Source organism: Balaenoptera acutorostrata, chromosome 18, assembly GCF_949987535.1.
Source record: "Balaenoptera acutorostrata chromosome 18, mBalAcu1.1, whole genome shotgun sequence".
NCBI lineage: Eukaryota > Metazoa > Chordata > Mammalia > Artiodactyla > Balaenopteridae > Balaenoptera > Balaenoptera acutorostrata.
The window spans coordinates 79,389,868-79,409,244 of NC_080081.1; the positions used below are offsets into that span (position 1 = coordinate 79,389,868).

Sequence of the window (19,377 nt, forward strand, 5' to 3'; positions counted from 1 at the left end):
GGATTTTGAAACACTGGCTCCCAGTGTTGGAGAGAAGCCTCAGAGGATGAGAGGCCGACTGAGCCCTCAGCAGGATGGCGGGTGGTGCAGAACAGAGGGACCGGCAGAGCCCCAAGAACCCCAGAATCATGAGAAATCGTGAAACAGTATTGCTTTAAGCAATTAAGTTTTGTGTTTTGTTTTGTTTTGTTTTACTTAGCAGTAGACAACTATGACTGTTCAGGGGTGGGGACCTGGCAGGCAGGGGCCGGGTAGGAAGGCACAAGGGAGAGAGAAGGTCAAAAGAAAAGAAGCAAACCACACACAAGTCAAAATATAAGATTAAAGAGTCCAAAGAGCCCACAAAGGAGAAAAAAGTGACATATTCCAAACGTAATTCTACAAGTACAAGGCAGAACAAAAATTAAGAATTAAACATTTAAACGTGAACATTCCTAAATAAAAGCAATTATCAGGACTTCCCTGGTGGCGCAGTGGTTAAGAATCCGCCTGCCAATGCAGGGGACACGGGTTCGAGCCCTGGTCTGGGAAGATCCCACATGCCATGGAGTAACTAAGCCCGTGTGCCACAACCACTGAACCTGCACTCTAGAGCCTGCGAGCCACAACTACTGAGCCCACTGGCCACAACTACTGAAGCCCGCTCGCCTAGAGCCCGTGCTCCGCAACAAGAGAAGCCACCGCAATGAGAAACTCATGCACCACAACAAAGAGTAGCCCCTGCTCACAGCAACTAGAGAAAGCCCACGTGCAGCAACAAAGACCCAGCGCAGCCAAAAATAAATTTATTTTTAAAAAAAGTTTTTTAAAAAAAGCAATTATCAGTAATTCTGTGAACATGCCAAGGTATGTCTATCTAAACTCTAGGGTAAACCCAGTAAGGTTTTCAGGTTTAAAGCCAGGTTATGGAAACAGCCAAGAAGAAGCAAGGGGTGCGATCCCCCTTTGTACGTGGTAGATGACTCTGGTTACATCTTCCTAAATCCTACAAGAATTAAAATGATTGCCTTTTTCAGTGATTCTCAGTGAGCCCAATGCCAGCTTTCACACATGCATTCTGAATGCATATAATAAATAAATGCAACCTTGGTTCATTCAGCAATAACTTTATGAATTTAATATAAATAAAATATCTTTAAGGTAGGACATATTTCACCTTATATCATACCAAGAAACTAAAGCCTGAGAAAGTTTCATTGCAGTGTCCAATATCTTAGCCACCAGCTATGTGTGATTATTTAAATTTAAATTAAAGTCTTCTACATCTGTGACTATTTCTGTTTTGTAAATAAGTTCATTTCTATCATTTTTTAGATTCCACATATAAGCGATATATGATATCTGTCTTTCTCTGTCTGACTTACTTCACTTAATATGATAATCTCTAGGTCCATCCATGTTGCTGCAAATGGCATTATTTCATTCTTTTTTATGGCTGAGAGTCACAGATGTAGAAAACAAACTTATGGCTACCAAAGAGGGGAGGGGTAGAGGGATAAATTGGAAGATTGGGATACATACTACTATATATAAAATAGATAACTAATAAGGGCCTACTGTATAGCACAGGGAACTCTACTCAATACTCTGTTATGGCCTATATGGGAAAGGAACCTAAAAAAAGAGTGGCTATATGTATATGTATAATTGATACACTTTGCTGTACAGTGGAAACTAACACAACACTGTAAATCAACTACACTCTAATAAAAATAAACAAACAAAACCAATAACATAAAGAGATTTAAAAAAGGAAATAAAAATCAATTAATTAAGTATTTAATTAAAGTCAATAAAACAAAAACTCTGTTCTTCAATCACAATGTGCACATTTCAAGTTCTGGGTGGCTCTAATGACCAGGCCCGTGGTCCTGGAGGGCACACGTAGAGAACGACACATCCTCACAGAAAGTTCTGTGGAACAGCCCTGCCAGGAGGCACCTGGCTTTCCCAACAATGCTCCGGAGATGCTGTCCTCAGTGGAACGTATCCTTCGGTATTATTATTGCTTCAGAAGTTGTTACATTGAATCATACATTAAAGAAATGTTCAGTTAACGTAAGTAGAATAAATGTATGCACATGGTTCCCAAACGTTGTTCCCCAAGATGCCAGTATCATCAGGGACATTGTGGGAGATTTAATTTTTTGAGGAAGAAACACAGAATAGTACAAACCTGTTTGGATGCTGCACAAACCGCAAGTCCGAGGGGGAGTTCACAGTTTCAGCGTGAAATCACACCACATTTCTTTCAACGTGTTGTATCTTTGCGAAGCTGGGTTTCAACTGTGGTGATAAAAAAGCAAGCACAATATGAAAATCCACACAGATAGGAAATAAGAGTGGCAGAGGCCAGTGTGATTCCAAGTCTGAGAGGCTGCGCAGTGCCATTAGCAGCTAACTGAGGCTGTTTAAGAATGAAATAAAAATATTTTTCTTTCTTTCGATTTATGTGCAGTATTTTGGCAAATGGCTACTTTTAGGACATAAATACTTAGGTTATTTGGACCTAACTACTTAGCAAACAAAACCTTTAGTCATTTCTTTGGGCCCAGGAGTGTGCCGTGAAAAAATGAGTGAAACTCTAAGCGTGCCGTGAACCAAGAAAGCTTGGAAACCCCTGAGTCAGTGAATGAGAGTATCACGATTGCAGCTTTGCTTTTAAAAATGAGATAGAGTTATACATGGGGGAAAGGACTCTCAAAGAAACTTTTTAAAAGTCATCTAATCAACTTCCTCATGCATCAGTATCTAAACAGAAACTTCTACATTGTAGGCGCTTGATAACTCTTTCTTAAATCAACGCTTCACTAGAGAGCTACACTTAGCAAAGACAGCCAAACGTTCATTTTTTTTAGACAATACAATGTTTAAGTATTAAAGTACATAGTGCTTGAGCATTTGTCTTTATGCCTTCTCCGTAAAACTCATGTCAAATGCAATTTGTTTGGATTCAATCTTTGGTGTCATGTCTCAGCCAATGATGTTGAAAGCTGCGGGTCATAGGTGTAAAGCTCTTAGGAAAACACCTTTATACATTATTTCTGACACGCCCAAGATTTGCCAGTAATACGACAAAGCATCCTGATATTGAAGTCCTTTCTTCTAGTTCTACTGGCGTTCCAAAGTGCCCATCCAAGCTTTTCAAATGCTTCTGTTCCATAAGTAAAAAGGAAATGCAAGCATATTAGAGTTAGGTGAAACTAATCCTACCTTTACTGCTAAAAATTTCCCAAGTTGATTACCCAGGGTTCATTCTGATCCACGCGTCTCTCTTTACAATCGCTAATATTACACAGACTTCCCAAATGTTGTCCATTTTCTACTGCAGCTGAGAGAAAATCAAAGAGCAAAACAGGCAGGGCAGCTGACGCGGGACAGATCTGGGTGAGTCAACAGAGCACACGATTCCTGAATCTCATGCTGCATCCTCTTCGCTTGTCCGTCTGAGGCTGTCCCAAGGAATCAAAAACACCTCCAAGGCAACAGGCCACGTCCACTGCTATTTATTTCCAAAGCTGAGCTTGTTTGCAGGACTCACTATGCCTAGAGGTTCGGCGATGCGTCCACGCATCCCCACTCCCAGGCACCCCCGTCTGGAGCTCTGGGTGGAGGCTCCCTGGGGCGCCGACTGGTGTCTTTGGTGGCCGTGGCAGAGCCCATCACGCGGTCGCCCAGCAAACCCCAGCTCCTGTCCCCCGCCTCCATCCAGCCGCTCACGAGGCGCCGAGGGCCGTGTCCTCACTTCCCCCAGGCCCGTCCTCGAGGGTCACCTTCGCAGTGCGCTTCTCTCCGGCCACCACTTACAATGGCCGTCCCGCCCACGACCCTGGGCTGCCCAGGCCCCTCTCCTGCTTGATTCCTCCTTGGTACTCGTCACCACCTCGTGTATCACGGTCTCAGCTGTGGACCATCTCACCTGACCTGCTCCTGACACATGGAGGCCTTCAGTAGACATTTGACATTTGTTTGCTGAATTCACTCCTTTATCTGTTTAGTGGACATAGTTGAGCATCTCCTACATGCCAGATACGATGCTGGATGCAGGCAGAGCACCTGCCTTCGCAGACCTCACCACGCACTGCCGAGTCCCTGAATTATAAGCGCAAACGTGCGTGTCCGTGTTCTGCACATGTGTCTTCTGAAGAAACAGTCACTGTTTCTATTAGTTTCTCTAAGAGAGCTGTGACCCCAAACATAGGAACCACCGGAGAGACACCCACCCACCTGCATAGCCTCCGTGTTTCTCTCAAGTGGACCTGGCAAAGTTCCCTCGCAAGAGGAGAAGCTCACATCCGAGAAACCCAAGTTCCCCTCAGGGCACCGGCCCTCATTCTACCACACAAGCTCCTGAAAGCATGTTTCCTCTGGCTTCCTGCCAGGCTGTTCAGAAGATGACAATTATTTTAACCCCACCCTGGCTAAACACAAAGATCCTGCAATTGAACCCACTCTAGAGGTATTCTAACCTTCCCCTTGGCCTGGGCATACTTTAAATATTTAACCCACGTGCTTGTAATAATCTGGTGTTTATTCTACAACCATGTGTGTATCTTCTACCACTTAACCTATCACGTTTGGTTTCCAAACCTCAGCAGAGAAGGATGGTGTCAGACCGTTTCTTATTGGCTTAATAGAGGCATTTCAATATTGTTCCTGATGATGGTGAGGCCGTATGAACCCTGACTGAGCTCTTCCGATAGACCTGTCCTGAAAAAGGGGGTAGAAAATTGAGGAGACGACCCAGATAATCGAGGCTGACAATTCCAGACGATTCCTGGTACCGATCTGCAGTCCAAACATGTTTCAGCACATTCAACCCTCCGTCTGACTCTTCACAGGAGGACCTGGATCTGGAAACTACCCGTAGGAGAAGGTTACTATTTTATCGTTGCCCTGTCCTTTGCCCGTGGCTTTTCTTCCTGTTTGGGAGGCGTGGGTCTTCGTGGCCCCTCCCCTCTGTGGTCCCCAATCCGTCTCTGCCCCCGCCTCCCCTTCCCATAAGAACCGCTCAGCTTGACACCTGCAGGTCCTGGACCCCCCGGCTGTGTGGCTCGGATTCTGATCCGATTTCTCTGAAGCCGAAAAAAACAAATCTTTTGTTTCCGACAATGGAGACTCAACATTGGGTCAAACCATGTTTGACCTCGACTGGCTTTTCTAAGTTATTTTGTACATTTTTTAGCAGTGAAACCAAACTGGGTCCTCAGCTTTATTCCCGTTTCTGGCAAGGGAAGAGCCTTTACACAATTGGACATGTTTTGGTTTTTCCTCACTGAGAATTTTAACACTCTTTTGTATTATTTCTACAATAATGTGTAAACATATTTATTTTTAGCTGCTTTTTTTACGTTTCAGGTCAAATTTTTTTATAGTGCACTTATTTGTCGAAATAAAGATTGTCACATAATGCTGGTTTAAAAAAAAAAAAAAAAGACACGTCTTTTGGGTGCAGAACTGCGTGAAAGTTCTATGGCTCCAAAACTGTTGTTCCAAAAAGTGTTTTTAAAATGCGTTCTTTGCGTATGTTAAAGCCCCTTACGTGGTTTACGTGGTTTATGTATCTTTAATTTGTGTCCACACCCAGGACATTCTTCATCTCCTTGCTTTTAAAACCCAGCAGCCCTCGACAAAATCCCTTCTACTCAGGTTCTAAGATTTCTTGAAAAAAATCAACATCTACCCAAACTTTCCCGGCATTCCTGCATGAAGCCTTTACCATTTATCACTCAAACATCTCAATCCAGAGCGGGAAGGACCTCTTGGGACACTCCAGCCCAGATCCTGAGCTGCTTGCGGCCGAGACTGGGAACCAGAAGCAGAGGGGCCTCGGCCCCAGACAAGCCTGTGCATCAGTCCGTTTACTTACATGCCCAACTGAAGCAATGATTTGAACGCTGAGTGTGTGGTGTGTCTGAGACCTCAGGACACCCAACTATCCGCCGGCCCTCACCCCGTTAGGTAAACTTCAAAGGGATACAACTCCCCTTCCTTGTGTTCACCCAGGAAGAACACTTGTCCGGTACTCCTTTATCTAGTAACCGGGGGCTTCAAGCTGGGAGCTGAGACCGGGCACAGATTCCTTTCTGCTCTGAGGACAAAGTTCAGACTCCTTCCTGTGGCCTCCAGGGCCCTGAGGGACCAGGCTCCTCCTTGAGGCGACTACCCCCAGCCTCCCCGCATCCCTCCCGTGTGTCCTCTGGGTCCTGGGATGGGCGGTGCTCCCTCCACCCGCAGGCCCTGCCCTGTTCTTCCTGAGCCTCGCCCAGTGAACCCTCAGCATCCCTTCACATCTCAGCCTGGAGGTCCCTTCTTTGGGGTGACCTTCTGGACTTGCTCCTAGGCTCAACCCCGGTTCAACACGGACCCCAAAATAATCAGACACAGTTAGCAGGAAATACACAAATTATTGACACTATTGTATTATTTTAAAGATTCTTACCCTATTTGTTATTAGCCTTAAAACTCAAGTTCTTGAAAATTGTCAGCTGCAAGTACGGATGTCACGGGGTCCTTGGATCTGCCAGCTGTGTCCTTATGACTTAGCACCATGGGCACGGGTTCAGGCGCGACCACACGTGACAGCTCGAGAGGCCCCTGGAGCACAAAAGGAAAGTGGAAGAAGGAGGCTGAGAGTCAGGGGGGAGACACTGACCCAGATGTGGGAAGGAAGCCAATGCCCCCAGAGCTAATATCGGGGTGGGGTGAGGGCTCATGGAGCTGTGGGTGTGTGATCACAGAAATATTGTGCTGTCTGAGTTGTCCCTCTTTGTAAATTATCAACCTGAACTTTCTTAAAACTTCAGAACATTCTGAAAAGTAGTCATACTTGTTTAGACTTTCAGGAAGTTCACCATTCAGTCCAGGAAAACGAAATTTCACCTGGTGGATCTTTACCATGGTCTGAGCCTTGAGCTGTAAACCTGGGAGAGAGAAAGAGAAGTCAGCGCCTTCTCTGCAGTTTTCCACGGTTATTTAGGGAGGGGAGAGGCGGTTCCTCTCCGTCCTTTTATCACTAAAGAGGAGTGTCAGATAACTGATTTCGAGTTCAGCGGTTTCTCTCGGCAAGTGTTGAGTTTGCTGCCCTTGAACTGAGGGCAAAGCCCCTCCCGTCACCTGGAGCTGGGAGCGAGCCCTCGGGGGAGACAAGGGGCTCATTGTGGGCAGCGGCCTCCGTCCACACTGCAGGGAGAAGATACCCCGAGGATGAAAGAGAAACGCAAGCAGAGAGACCGGCACGGACTGGAGGGGCAGCTTCCCTGGAGCGGCCCAATGTCTCTCGGGAGATCGTCTTCAAAGCCTCACCCTCTGCCGGGGAACCTTCCAGCCGCCGCCTGACGGCACCGAGAAGTTACCAGCCTTTCTTATTTTTTTCTTTCACAAATTGCACAGCAATGTGTCACAAAAGACAACTTTCTCTCTGGAAAAGGTGAAGCGTGCCCTCAGGGCTGCCCAGCATCACAGCTTCAAGATAGGGGTCCAGAGTTTGGTGTCCTCCGTCTGTGCCTCGTGAGTAAATAAAACCCTTGCCCTAAAATCAAAACGCACACTCCTGGAAGCGTCGGTGAAAGGTGAGGGACAGCCATCCTTGGGCAGAGAGGTCTGGTCACTTGCAGGTCACCACCTGTCCCCTTCTTCCTTCCTGCCTTGTCACATCCACAAACCAGGAGGCAGAGGCCAAAAGCTTCACCACCAGCGTCTGCCAAGTTCTGACCTTTGACCTCAGCCACCCACAGCCAATAACAAGCTGCGGCGCAAAACCCTTTCAAAGCCAGAGTAAGTTACTACCTTTTCTTCTTAAATTGTAAACTATTTATGATCGTTAATGAAACACGCGCTCCAGTGTCAAGGCAACAGAATGTTTTTTGTAGGAGACAAACCCTCCTGAAAATGTTTAATTCAAGTGTTTAGTATTTTAATCATGCTAAAAATTAAGTGCCCTTTCATGACAAACGCATTTTTTTAAAATTAATTAATTAATTTATTTATTGGCTGTGTTGGGTCTTCGTTTCTGTGCGAGGGCTTTCTCTAGTTGCGGCGAGCGGGGGCCACTCTTCATCGCCGTGCGTGGGCCTCTCACTATCGTGGCCTCTCTTGTTGCGGAGCTCAGGCTCCAGACGCGCAGGCTCAGTAGTTGTGGCTCACGGGCTTAGTTGCTCCGCGGCATGTGGGATCTTCCCAGACCAGGGCTCGAACCCGTGTCCCCTGCATTGGCAGGCAGATTCTCAACCACTGCGCCACCAGGGAAGCCCGACAAATGCATTTTGTGCAGCAAAGTGATGGGACACAAGGGTCCACTTGAATAATTAAATCATTGGTCTTTATGATATTGAAATGATTGTCAGAAAGGGGGAAACACAAAGTAGCTCTCTGTGATCGTGTCCATACAAATCAGTGCTTGATGGAAGTCAGCTGTGCTTTTCGTTCTTTGGGGTTTCTTTTCCTTTATTTGTACTGAATTCAATCAAATGGTTTGCGGATGTCACCACAATCTGAGAATGTGTATTCGCAAGACCAAAATAAATTATGAATCACTAATTTAGGGGGAAAAAAGAGAAAACCAGCTCATCATGAGCATGACACAGTAGTTCCACAGGATGGCTTGTATGCTGAAGCAAGACTTCACAGCATGGAAAAGCACAAAAGTTGTCCAGCACAGAAATCTGCAGGTCACTCTAAGTCCTCCCCACAACAAAGATTTCCTATCATAGTTTTTGGAAGATCTCAGTGATGGGACTCAGAGAGTTACAGTATCTGAATCCTAGGTTGAACTCCAGCCCTGAAACACCTGGATTCTGTGACAGAATAAAAAACAAGAGGCTTGGAATTCAAGAGGTCAAAACAATAAATGGCCTGGTGAGCTCTTTGGTCTAGATTTCTAAAATCATGTGGAATCGGGGAACTTGAACTTCTCCCCAGATAAAGTATAACTGAACACTGAGGGAAGCCGCAGATCCTGCTGGAACCGACCACTGGGTTAGAAACCCAGACCCTGACACTGCCACCAGCACAGCACCGGGGGAAGCCACCAGCTTCTGGGCAAGTTTCCCCAACTGTGAAATCGTTGTGATGTTGGTTCTGCTGACCCCACAGTGAAGAGAGAAAAATGACATTGTTTTGAGTTTGTTGGAAGGAAGATATTTGAAGATTTAAAAATAAAAAATGTTTGTTCGCTGTGTACAAGATACTACAAATTACAGTCGTTCACGTTTTAAAGTAAGCCCATGACCTGAGATCCCTCCTTGCTTGGGAGAAGCCTTGGGATTTTCATTACATCAGGCTCAGTGTGTGTGTCTGCATGCATATGTGTGTGCATATGTGTGTTAAGTGTGTGTATGTGTGAATGTGCGCATATGTGTTGAGTGTGTGCATGTGTGTGTGCATGTGTTGTGTGTGCATGTGTGAGTGTGTATGTGTTGCGTGTGTGCATTGTGCACGTGTTGAATGTGTGCACGTGTGTGTGCACGTGTTGAGTGTGTGCATGTGTGCACGTGTGTGCGCACATGTGTGTTGAGTGTGTGCATGTGTGAATGTGCACATATGTATGTTGCAGAGGGCGGGGGGGGGTGCTTGTGAGAGTTTCCACTTTCCTGCCTTGCAGAAGCAGCAGCAGCTGAAAACGGTCATAACTGATTAGGAGTGTGGACCATCACCAAAATTCCAAGAAAACGAAGCTTTTTTTTCTGATGAGAGGAGGTGACAAAAGCCTGAGAAATGGGAAAAGTTCCTTGATTTGGCCCGTAGGGTTAGAAGAAAATGTTCAACCCCTTTAACGCACTGCAGAAAGCATCCCTCACCCGGCGTGCCCGTCCTCCAGAATTGAAGGGATTCATGCACACCTGTTGCTTTTCAGAAGTTCCTCAAGGGCTTTCCAGAGTTTGGAGAGAAATGCACATCCTTTCCCGAGACCAAGCTAAGGAGTTATTGACTTGAACAATGAAGGTTCTCCATTCCTTTCATCTGGGAAGACCCAGACTTTTCCAGCCATTGAATACAGTTTGTTTTCCAAAATGTTAGGGTTCTGAACGTGGAACAGCTGTGATAAAATAAAAATGGTGGAAAATTCTTCAGAGGAATAAAGGTAGGGGAGCTGGGGGCTTTTTCTCAGAATCAGAGACAAAGGGAAATTGAGGGCAGTGGGAAAGGGGCCGCTTGGGCAGCTGTACCACAGAAGCCACGTAAAACTCCCCCTCTCCTTCCTGTGAATTAAAGACAATGTTACCTCCTCATCGGGATGCTGAACCTGCCTCGAAGACGAGAAGCTTTGTGAGCCGTTCCTACGGTAACTGCCGCCAGCACCCGTTTTATCAGCGAGGGTGGTTTGCTGTAGGCCTGAAGCCAGCCAACAGTGGGTGACCTTTCAACTCACCAAACATCCAGAGTTACCTGCTTTTCACTGAGTAAAGTGTTAGACGCCACTTAGGAGGAAAGAATTCTGAGAGCATACGTAACGCTGAGATGGATCCAAAGCCTTTCAGAGATGTTTTAAATCCTGGAGTTCCATCAGCAAGCTGTCTCTGGCCACCAGATTCTAACAATGCAGAGCCCCATGGTGTCCCTTTACTGTCTTTTGTTGAAACTCGAGGTACCTTCTTTGTGTTTGTTTACCAATAACCGTCTGTCTTCTCTGGCAAACATCCAGCTCTTAGGAGGCTGGTTAACGGCCTGTCTTCTTCCTCATGTCCTAGTGCCCGACACAGGCATGACACCTAGTAGGTGCTTAGTGAATATCTGTGGAAGAAGTAAATGAAAGAATTCCTGGCTAAGTGTTCGAACAGTGAAACCGATCACTGGGGGTCCAAGGCACATCGTGGGGGCTTTGTCCTTTCCTCCGTCACACCGTGAAGAACCACCCTGACTTGGGCAGCCATTGGAACCAGTGTTGGCTTCAGTGAATGGGCAGGACTGCCAGCCTCATCACTTTTCCCAGACATGACTGTTGGAAACCACTGCACCAAGAACAGCAGCCAAAGGACATGTAGAAGATGTGAAGTCCTTCTGTCTCAAAAACAAAATACCTACTCCATTAAGTCAAGGGTGTCCAGATCTACAGAGGAGAGTGAAACACCAGACTTTTGGATACAGGAGCTTGCGTGCTGCACTGTGGAACACGACTGGTTGGTTATTCTTTTCACCAGAAACTATCAAGTGGAAACTTCAATTAGATTTGAGATATGATACAGCATATTTAAAAGCCTGGAGCTAAAATCACTATTTGATCTAAGTCAGCCTTCCCTCAATTTTAGTTTCTTATTCTAGATTTTTCCCTCAACCTGTCTGGGGGATCATTTGTAGGATCCTAAAGATGACATCCGGATTCTCCTTCAACAGGTCCCGTTTTCTTCTGTTTCCCACATCATTGACTCCTATGTTCAAATGCTCTATTGTTCGTTGGCCGTAAAATTTTCAACCACCCTTGCATTGCCAGGTGCAGTGGCTACCTGGGTAAGCCCATGTAAGAAACCAGATTATTTTTCTTTCAGAGACCTAACAATTTATTATTTGTACTAATGTGTTAAATCTCAGGTGAGCGGCACTGATTTTTGTCCCCAACACAACAAGAACAACGGCTCATTGGGCAACTCTCATTGCTACAAACATGTTCCAACAAAAACTCGTAGTAAACATTTCTTGGACATTTTGGATACCGCGACAAGCATTTCCTTGGCCACCAGGTGTTACCTGGAGTTACACAAGAGACATAAAAAGTCACAGACAATTACACATCCACACAGATCCGTCACCAAAGTCCTCCATTTTTCAAAGAGCATCACGTGAGGCGGACTCATTTTCTGCGTCTCACACGGTCACTTAGTCTCAGGTTCTGAGACGTCTTTCCCCAGATATCTGGAGCAAGGCTTCTGGAATCAGAGTAGCCTGAGTGTTAACCCTGACTCTGCCGCCTGACCTGCTGTCCTCGGCGAACCCATGGGGTTTGGGTATGTCATCCAGACCTCATGGAAGCCGGTCATTTACGGACTCCACAGCTCCTGCCTGGTTGCAGACTGTTTAGTTACAAATAAAATCAAGTTACTTGGAGGAAACAGCACAGAGCCCTGGAGCCCAGCAGGCTAGAAAGTGCCCTGGTCTGGCTTTGCAGGTTCATTCTCGTGCTCACCTCTCCAGGGCTGTATCCGAGCTCTGGATTCAGGAACATTCCATGTGTTGAGTGGTGTGCCTGCCTAAGACATGTCAATCACTCCCCAACTAACCGCTGCTTTGTCTAACCTGGCTGTAGTTGCCAAATTTAGCAAATAAAAATCCAGGTAAAACTGAATTCCAGAAAAACAACGGATAATTCCTCAGTATAAGTATATCCCATGCAATTTTTGGGACATACTTATACTAAACAATGTTCTGTTCTTTATCCGAAAGTCAAATTTAACTGGGTATCCTGTATTTGACCTGGCAACCCTCAACCTGATGCTTGCAATTGTTTGTTATCCTTTCAGTGTTGGAAATAAGACAGGTGCATCTCAAACAGTGAGGTCTTGTCGACATAAAAATATAAACACTAACTGAAAAATGAAAAATTTAGTTAATGCATTCTGATCTGAAGAATGTGGAATAAGCATAATAGCGGCTGCTATTTATGAAGCACTTAGTTTTCAGACTTTATTTCCACAATAAATGTGTGAGGCAAATGCTGTCATCCCTATTTTATTGATGGTGAGGCCTTGATCAGTGTTGGCCCAAAAGGTACCACCTGAACACGGGGCATTTAACCCAGTCCCGAGGCAGCTGCAGGGCTCTGGGGGAGCACTGCAGCCAAAGCTGGGGACCGATGTCACCGTGTCACCGTCCCTGGTGCGCACAGCCAGCACCACCTCTCAGGGAGCCAGACTCCACCTCGCTGGTGATGCCATCGGGATGATTTTCAGGATGCCTGGCGCTGCCCCTTCAGGAGGATCCGTACACGTGACACCCTACAGAACCCGCCCCTCGGGCGACTGCATGGATTTTCGCCGTTCTCGTCGGACGCGTCTGTGGGCACCTCCGGCCCCAGGGAATCAAGCAAACCGCACTCACCATTTGTGCTCTTTTGGGGTCCATGTGCTTTCTTCGTTCTGAGAAGAATAACTTGGACTCTTGGGGAAAGGAGAGAGAGAACTCTGTCCCCGGGCGTCCCCACTGCTGACCACTGGACCAAGAAACCGCACGGTCGCAGCCGTCCCCTCCTTAACAAGTGGGAAGTCAACCCCGGAAGAAAGTGTTAGAAGAAGAGCTGCCCTCTTTCCAGGGACAGTCTGGTGCTGGACCCTGACAGCCAGGCAAGGAGACACAACACAACACAGCACAGCACAACACGACACGACACGACATCGTTGTGAAAGGCCGGAAGCCGACCCTCCACCTCATCTGACATCTAAAGGCAGATCACCAAGGCCGGCAGCGGCCTCCTTCACGAGAGAAAAGATTGCCCTGGGGCTGCTGGGGTCACTCACGCGGGGTAAATTTAGAGCCTGGCTGTCTCGTCTCACTTGCAGTTCCGTGACGTCTGAGAACGAGCAGGTGGTGGGCCCTCCCAGCTCCAGTCGACGCAGCCCACACGCCAGTCCCAGCTTGGCCCATCGTCTGTGTCAGACGGCCTGGCCCTTCACAGAAGGCGACACTTGTGGGATGAGGTGACATCTTTGCAAAACACCAGAAGGCTTCAGGTGGCCAGTGCCCGGGTCCGCTGGCCTGGCGAGCGTGGCTTTCTGCGGCTGCAGCGCTGTCTAAATGGAGAAGGGAAATTACAGGGGAGAGACGGCGCTGCTAAAACAGAACAAGAACGAGGCCAAGTCCTTTCTCCCTGTTTATAGCTTCGCCGCCTTCACGCAACCCCGGGTTCAAGGAAGCCGGGCTGAAGCCCTGCCCTTGGCAAGGGAGCAGCGGGGTGAAGCAAGTGTGTCCGTGACCCCCGCACGGAGACCGCTGACAGCCGAGTACACGGGAAAGTCGCGTGGCCCGGGGAAGCTTGTCTGTTTCGCTCCTTAGAGGAACATGCCCCGTGGGGTTCTGTGTTCAGCAATGTCAACTGTGAAGCTCTCAAGTTCAAGCTCCGTCTGCAGACCCCCATCTGTTCTCACCCCCTCTCAGAACGCCCCCTGCCCTCCTGTCCAACGGGATGCCCTGTTAGCCACGAAGACCTTCCCAGATGCTGGAGTCATGGCAATCGTATGACACACGGAAGAAGAATGAAAACGCTGGTCCTACTAGTGACCTGTGTAAATTAATTCCACTGGACAGCAGTGTGTCCTGGGCAGTATCTCCCAGAACGAGCTACCACAGCCGTGCGTGGCCATAGGTGATCGCTGTCTGCCCGCTGCAGGGTCAGGGCTGTGGGTGACAGCATGCAGAGCGCAGGGCCGCGCCCAGGCCTTTCCGTCCAGCTCACCAGCTCCGATGGCTTCCAAGTCCGAGCGCAAACCTGCAGACCTCACCCCGACTCTGCGCTGGGCGAGAGCGAGATCCGCCCCTCTACCATTTCAGCTGCTCAGCTCAGCCTGACCCCAGAGCCCAGAGGAGCAGACGGGGCGAGGGTCGGCCCAGCCCTTGCGGGCCCGGGGCCGGAGCTCCACGGAAGGCGCTGGAGCCATTTAATCTGGTGTCTGAGGCTCATTCATGGCGGTGAGTCGTCTTCCTCTCATCTGAGAGCCTGCGGAGAGAAATGCCCCTGGGAAAGCAGGGACAGTCCGTACGAAGTCTGGGATGATTACTGCGGGGAGGGGGGTGGTGAGTGAGAGGAAAACAAAGGAAGCTGCTAAATCAGGCCGTCGTAAAGGCCTTGAGGATCCACAGAGGAACATTTCGGGCACCAGAAGGGATTTACCGACCCCTCAGAAAGGTCTCCAAGTCAGACCTCCGGTCCGTCCAGCATATCTTGGGAGATGCTGATCTATGTAGCATCAGACGTTTTCAGGTCAGTGGATGCTTTGAACAGATCCCAGGAACACAGACCACTTACGAGCAGACACAAAGAAGTGTCCTGTGGTGGGATTTGGACAGACCTCAAAGGGCGTCCGTGTCCCCTCTGCTCATGTGCCACCCAGAGACCCACCTGGGGTCAACAGGTGTGATGGGGTTGAAACATCTCACCCGCTGTGCATTTAACTCAAACGTGCCTGAAAATGCAAAGCACTGCTATTAGCCTGGCCTTTGAAGCAGACCACTGAAACAGTCTTTTTTAAGCAGTGCCCAGCCTCTCTCAGATTAAAGGGCCCGTCTCCTGGAGCTGCTCCTCCTGTCCCTAAGAAGGCATCCGGGGGGAGGGGGAACTGGCATATCTTCGTGTTGGGAGGCGGCGTCCCCTTGACCTAGGGTTGGTCCTCAGGGGTGTGTTGGTGGCGTCACTGGTCCTCAAGGCACTGGCTCTGGTCCCCCTGGGAGCCCACATGCCTGGGGAACTCGTGAGGAGTCCCGGGTTCCACTCCTGCTCCTGGGAGCTCGGGCCCCGTTCTCCTTGCTCACTGGCCTCCTTCAGCCCTTGGTCCTGGGGGCCCAGACCATGCCCACGTCGCCTCTCACATTCAGGCCCCTGCGGGGATGTGCCCTCCTCCCATCTCCTCTCCATACACCTTGGACACCCTCCCTCCTGGTCTCTCCCCCATCAGCAGGGGGACACCTTCCCTTCGTGGGGAAGAGTCTCTAGGACCAGACGTCTAAGCTGCCCCTTGATGTCCTAGAGGAGGGGAAAAAGGAATTTAGGCAATTCCTTCCCATGGAGCAACAAGATTTGGAGTTTGGGGAAACTACTTAAACTGTCCGCGTAGGTAACAAAAGAAAAGCCAATTTTCATGACTAAGAACAGAAAGCATCTCACTTCGTTTTAGTCCCTTAGTCACTTATTAAAAATTAATTTTCTCCTACGTGAGTGTCTGTCTCAAACTTTAGCCATGTCGGATTATGTCTTTTTTCCTCTTTTTCTGATAATAGATATCTGGAGAATATGTTCTTTCTGTGGAACAAGAAATTAGGTGAAATCATGGCAAAATACGCACTGTTTCCACAAGTCCATATTCATTTTTGGACTGTGGGTTCTTTTCTGCCCAAGTAGCTCAAATGTTTCAGTGAAGTCAACTCCTGAAGGTTTGTCTCTCTTAACCTCAATGCTTAGAGGGAAAATAACAGCGTCAACAGCAACTATAAGAAAATCCAAACAGAATGTTCTATGAGATTGCAGCTACGTGAACAGATTCTTTCCAAAGTTGGAAACACGCTCTCACCAAGGAGGGCACCGCCCCACAGCGGACGTACATGTGAATTCTGAGCGCTGCATCTGTTTGTCCCTTTGATGGTCGGAATAGAGTAAAGAGAACATTCTGGAGCCAGTCTTCAGTAGTCCACAGGATGGGGAACAGGATTGGAAATGGGCCAGAAAGCCGGTGAAGACACAGGCGTGACCTCCCACGGTAAAGGGCAGACAGTCTGCAGAGGAACATTCTAGGTACAGAAGTCAGGCTTCTGTGCTACGTGTGGAAAGGAAACTCTGAAGTATTTTTAAAAGTATGAAACCTGAAGAATGATTAGAAACGTGAATGTCTTCATCACTCACTACTTTGTTTCTTCATCACTCCAAGAAATAATATGTCCTTCAAGATAGTTCTAAGAAGCTAAAGCACAGATCTGGTAAAAGATGAAGAAGTATCGCTCTGGATTTGGAATCGGATGTTTGGGGATTTATATTGATATTTCCACGGCCACCTCTGCCACCACCGCATACTGGCTTTGTGACCCGAGGTTTCCCAGCCTCAACCAGCACCTGCCCACGGTGTTACTGTAGGATTAAATGAGATGATAGATGTAAAGTACACATCATATGTGCTAAGTGCCTGGCAGACAGAAAGTACTCAAAAAAAGAGCACCTCTTCGTTTATTATTTTGTAAATCTGTATTTTACATCTTAACCTAGTCCGTCTTCATCTACCTAGTTTATGCAAAAGGCAGCAGGGGGTTGGTGGCTTCAGCGCTAAACGAGATGGTGTTTGCGGAGGTGCAGGCCCGGTGCCCGACGCCATCCACGTGCACCCGAGACAGCAGGACTGAGCAACCTGCCTTGAGTCCCAGAGGTACTTCACTAAGTGCCTCTCAAAATGGAGACTCAGCTTGAGGGCGTTTGACTTTAGGCCTGGGGACTCCTTCCAATTCGCTATTCTGACGTTTAAAGGGAGGGATCAGAGAATGTACACTTTTTTCTTGTTCCTTTACAGAGAAAATGAGACCTTTAGGAAGGTCCTAGTCAGCTGTCACAAGGCGTCTGTTCACGACGTAGCCGGGTCCTCTGTGCTTGCCGGTCAATCAACCCACTTAGGTCAGCCTGGGCTGCGGGAACCGTCTGGAAGGCTGCATGGGAGTTGATTCAGCCCCTAAATGCACGTGGTCTTCGTTTTGAGGCTGTCGGTTAGGATGGAATCAGTTACTTCCCAATTCAGGGGAAACTGCAGGGAGAAGCTCATCTGATCATCGAGAGCCCAACTCACTGACACACACCACCCATTTTAAATCCGCCGCACGGACGCATCCAGGCTGGCAATGTTGAGGCCCCACAGTCCAGCAGGGGTGAGGCTTCCAGGGCAGCGGCCGAAGCTTTACCCACACCCAGGCATTGGCCACAGACCGGCAGACGTGGGACCGTTCACCCTTGACAAGCCACTGAGAGAACCAGTTGGTCTGACTTTCTGTACTTTAATAAGTGCTTCTTGAAGCTCTGTCTCGTCTGAACGACCACTTCTAGATGCTGCTTTTTGGCTTATTCTGCACAGATAAGGGACATACCAATTCCCCCGGTGAAAGCAAAGTGAATAAATAAAGCCTCCGATCTTTTTAAAAAATGTACATATATATAAGTTTATTAAAACTTTGGAAATATTAAACAATTTATTGAAATCAGAGCAATAGGTGAACTCTTAATATCTTAACTCTGGAAACCTAGAAGTCCCAGGAATGAGATTTTAGAGGATTTAGAAAGAATTTCTTATGAAAGGTTCCCCTACTGCACTCTTTGTTAACCTGGAACCTGGACCACTTTGGGTATCATTTCTCCCTGAACGACCGTCGTGACAAATGTCTGCTCTAAAACCTGTCCCGGCCCGGGGGAAGGGTAGTGAACGGGGAGGGGGAGGCTCAGTTTCCGAGGCACCATCCACCCCCGACCCCGCGTTTAATCTCCGAACGACTCACGTGTACTGTCTATGGCTGGCGGCGGCTCTTCCTAACCCACACTGGAGTCTGCTCAGACGCTGCCCATCCTTTTCCAAGGAACTGTCACTGGCCCACCCCACTTTCCTGGCGCCCTCCCAGCCTCCGCTCCCCGTTAGGATGAAGTCCCATTCAAATCTCGCCCACTTCCCAGGATGAGATGCAGGCCAAGCGCCTTCGCTTCTGAACCTACGCCTCCCAGACAAGAGACCCAGTGATTCCACCGCTCAGCCCAGCCTGCATCCCCGGATCTAAGCCACTGTTACTGTCCTGTCGTCCAAGTGAGAACAAGGGGACTGGCTTCCTGGCTTTTAATGATTAATGCGTACGGGGCTGGATGTTAAGACCTAGTGGGGAAAGCTTACTCTGTGAGCTATAGAAGTTACACGTCATGGCACAAAGGCTGCCTGTGAAGCCACCAAAAATAAAATGCCAGACCCTGAAGAGAAGAGGATGTTGGACGATCGTCCCTGCTCACATCCTCTGGCCACCCCAGCGGTCACCCCCGCACCGAGGGAGGCAGCTGCTGGCAGGAACAAGGCAGTGATTCCTTGGAAACTATAATAACTGCAGTTGCAAATGACTCGCCTCTGTCGCAGGGGATTTAAATCAGCTATTACAGCTCTGCCTTGTACTCAGCAACAAGTCACTGACTTTCCATGACCCAGATCCTAAGGAATCTTTATTCCAAGTATTCCATTTACAAATCACGGGGCTCTCAAGGTACACTTCAAACAGCAGGGAGAGCTCAGAGTCTTCCCTTTGTTCCTGGATAAAAATAGTGCCGGGAGTTACAGTTACTGGGACAAAGCAAAGCTATTCACAGCACCAGCTGCGTTGGGATCGTGGCAGCAGAGTCGCTGAGGCCGTGCTGTGACCACCGTGGGCCCCCAGCGTCCGCGTGGTCCTGTGCACCCACCGCCGGCAGTACTGCCCGGGGGCCTTCCCAACTGTCTCCGAACCCGGTCGATCCTGCCTCGTAGACTTTATTCCTCCTACTTGGTCAATGAAGGAAACTAAGGAGCAGAGCAGCAAGCCAACCCGCCCAGTTAACACCGAGAACACCCGGTCTGATTCAGAGTCCTTGCCTGTGACACTCACACTTTCCAAGCAAGTCAACGCCGGATACAAAAACCCCAGGGGAAATGCTTAACGCAGATGGAAACATCATAGCTCTCCACGGTGTAGAGCCAGAAG

The 19,377-nt window shown here is 48.3% G+C and overlaps 1 long non-coding RNA gene across 7 annotated transcripts in view; it reads right to left on the reverse strand.

Annotated features, from left to right (window-relative positions):
- LOC103003887 (uncharacterized) overlaps nucleotides 1-19,377 on the reverse strand; it is a 293,955-nt gene that overhangs the window by 262,016 nt on the left and 12,562 nt on the right. For all 7 annotated transcript variants that reach the window (XR_009005961.1, XR_009005960.1, XR_449486.2 and 4 more), the window contains exons 4-6: nucleotides 6,830-6,923; nucleotides 6,443-6,597; nucleotides 2,177-2,286 (exon numbers count right to left, since the gene is read on the reverse strand). This is a non-coding gene — a long non-coding RNA (uncharacterized LOC103003887). The remainder of the gene's footprint in view (nucleotides 1-2,176; nucleotides 2,287-6,442; nucleotides 6,598-6,829; nucleotides 6,924-19,377) is intronic.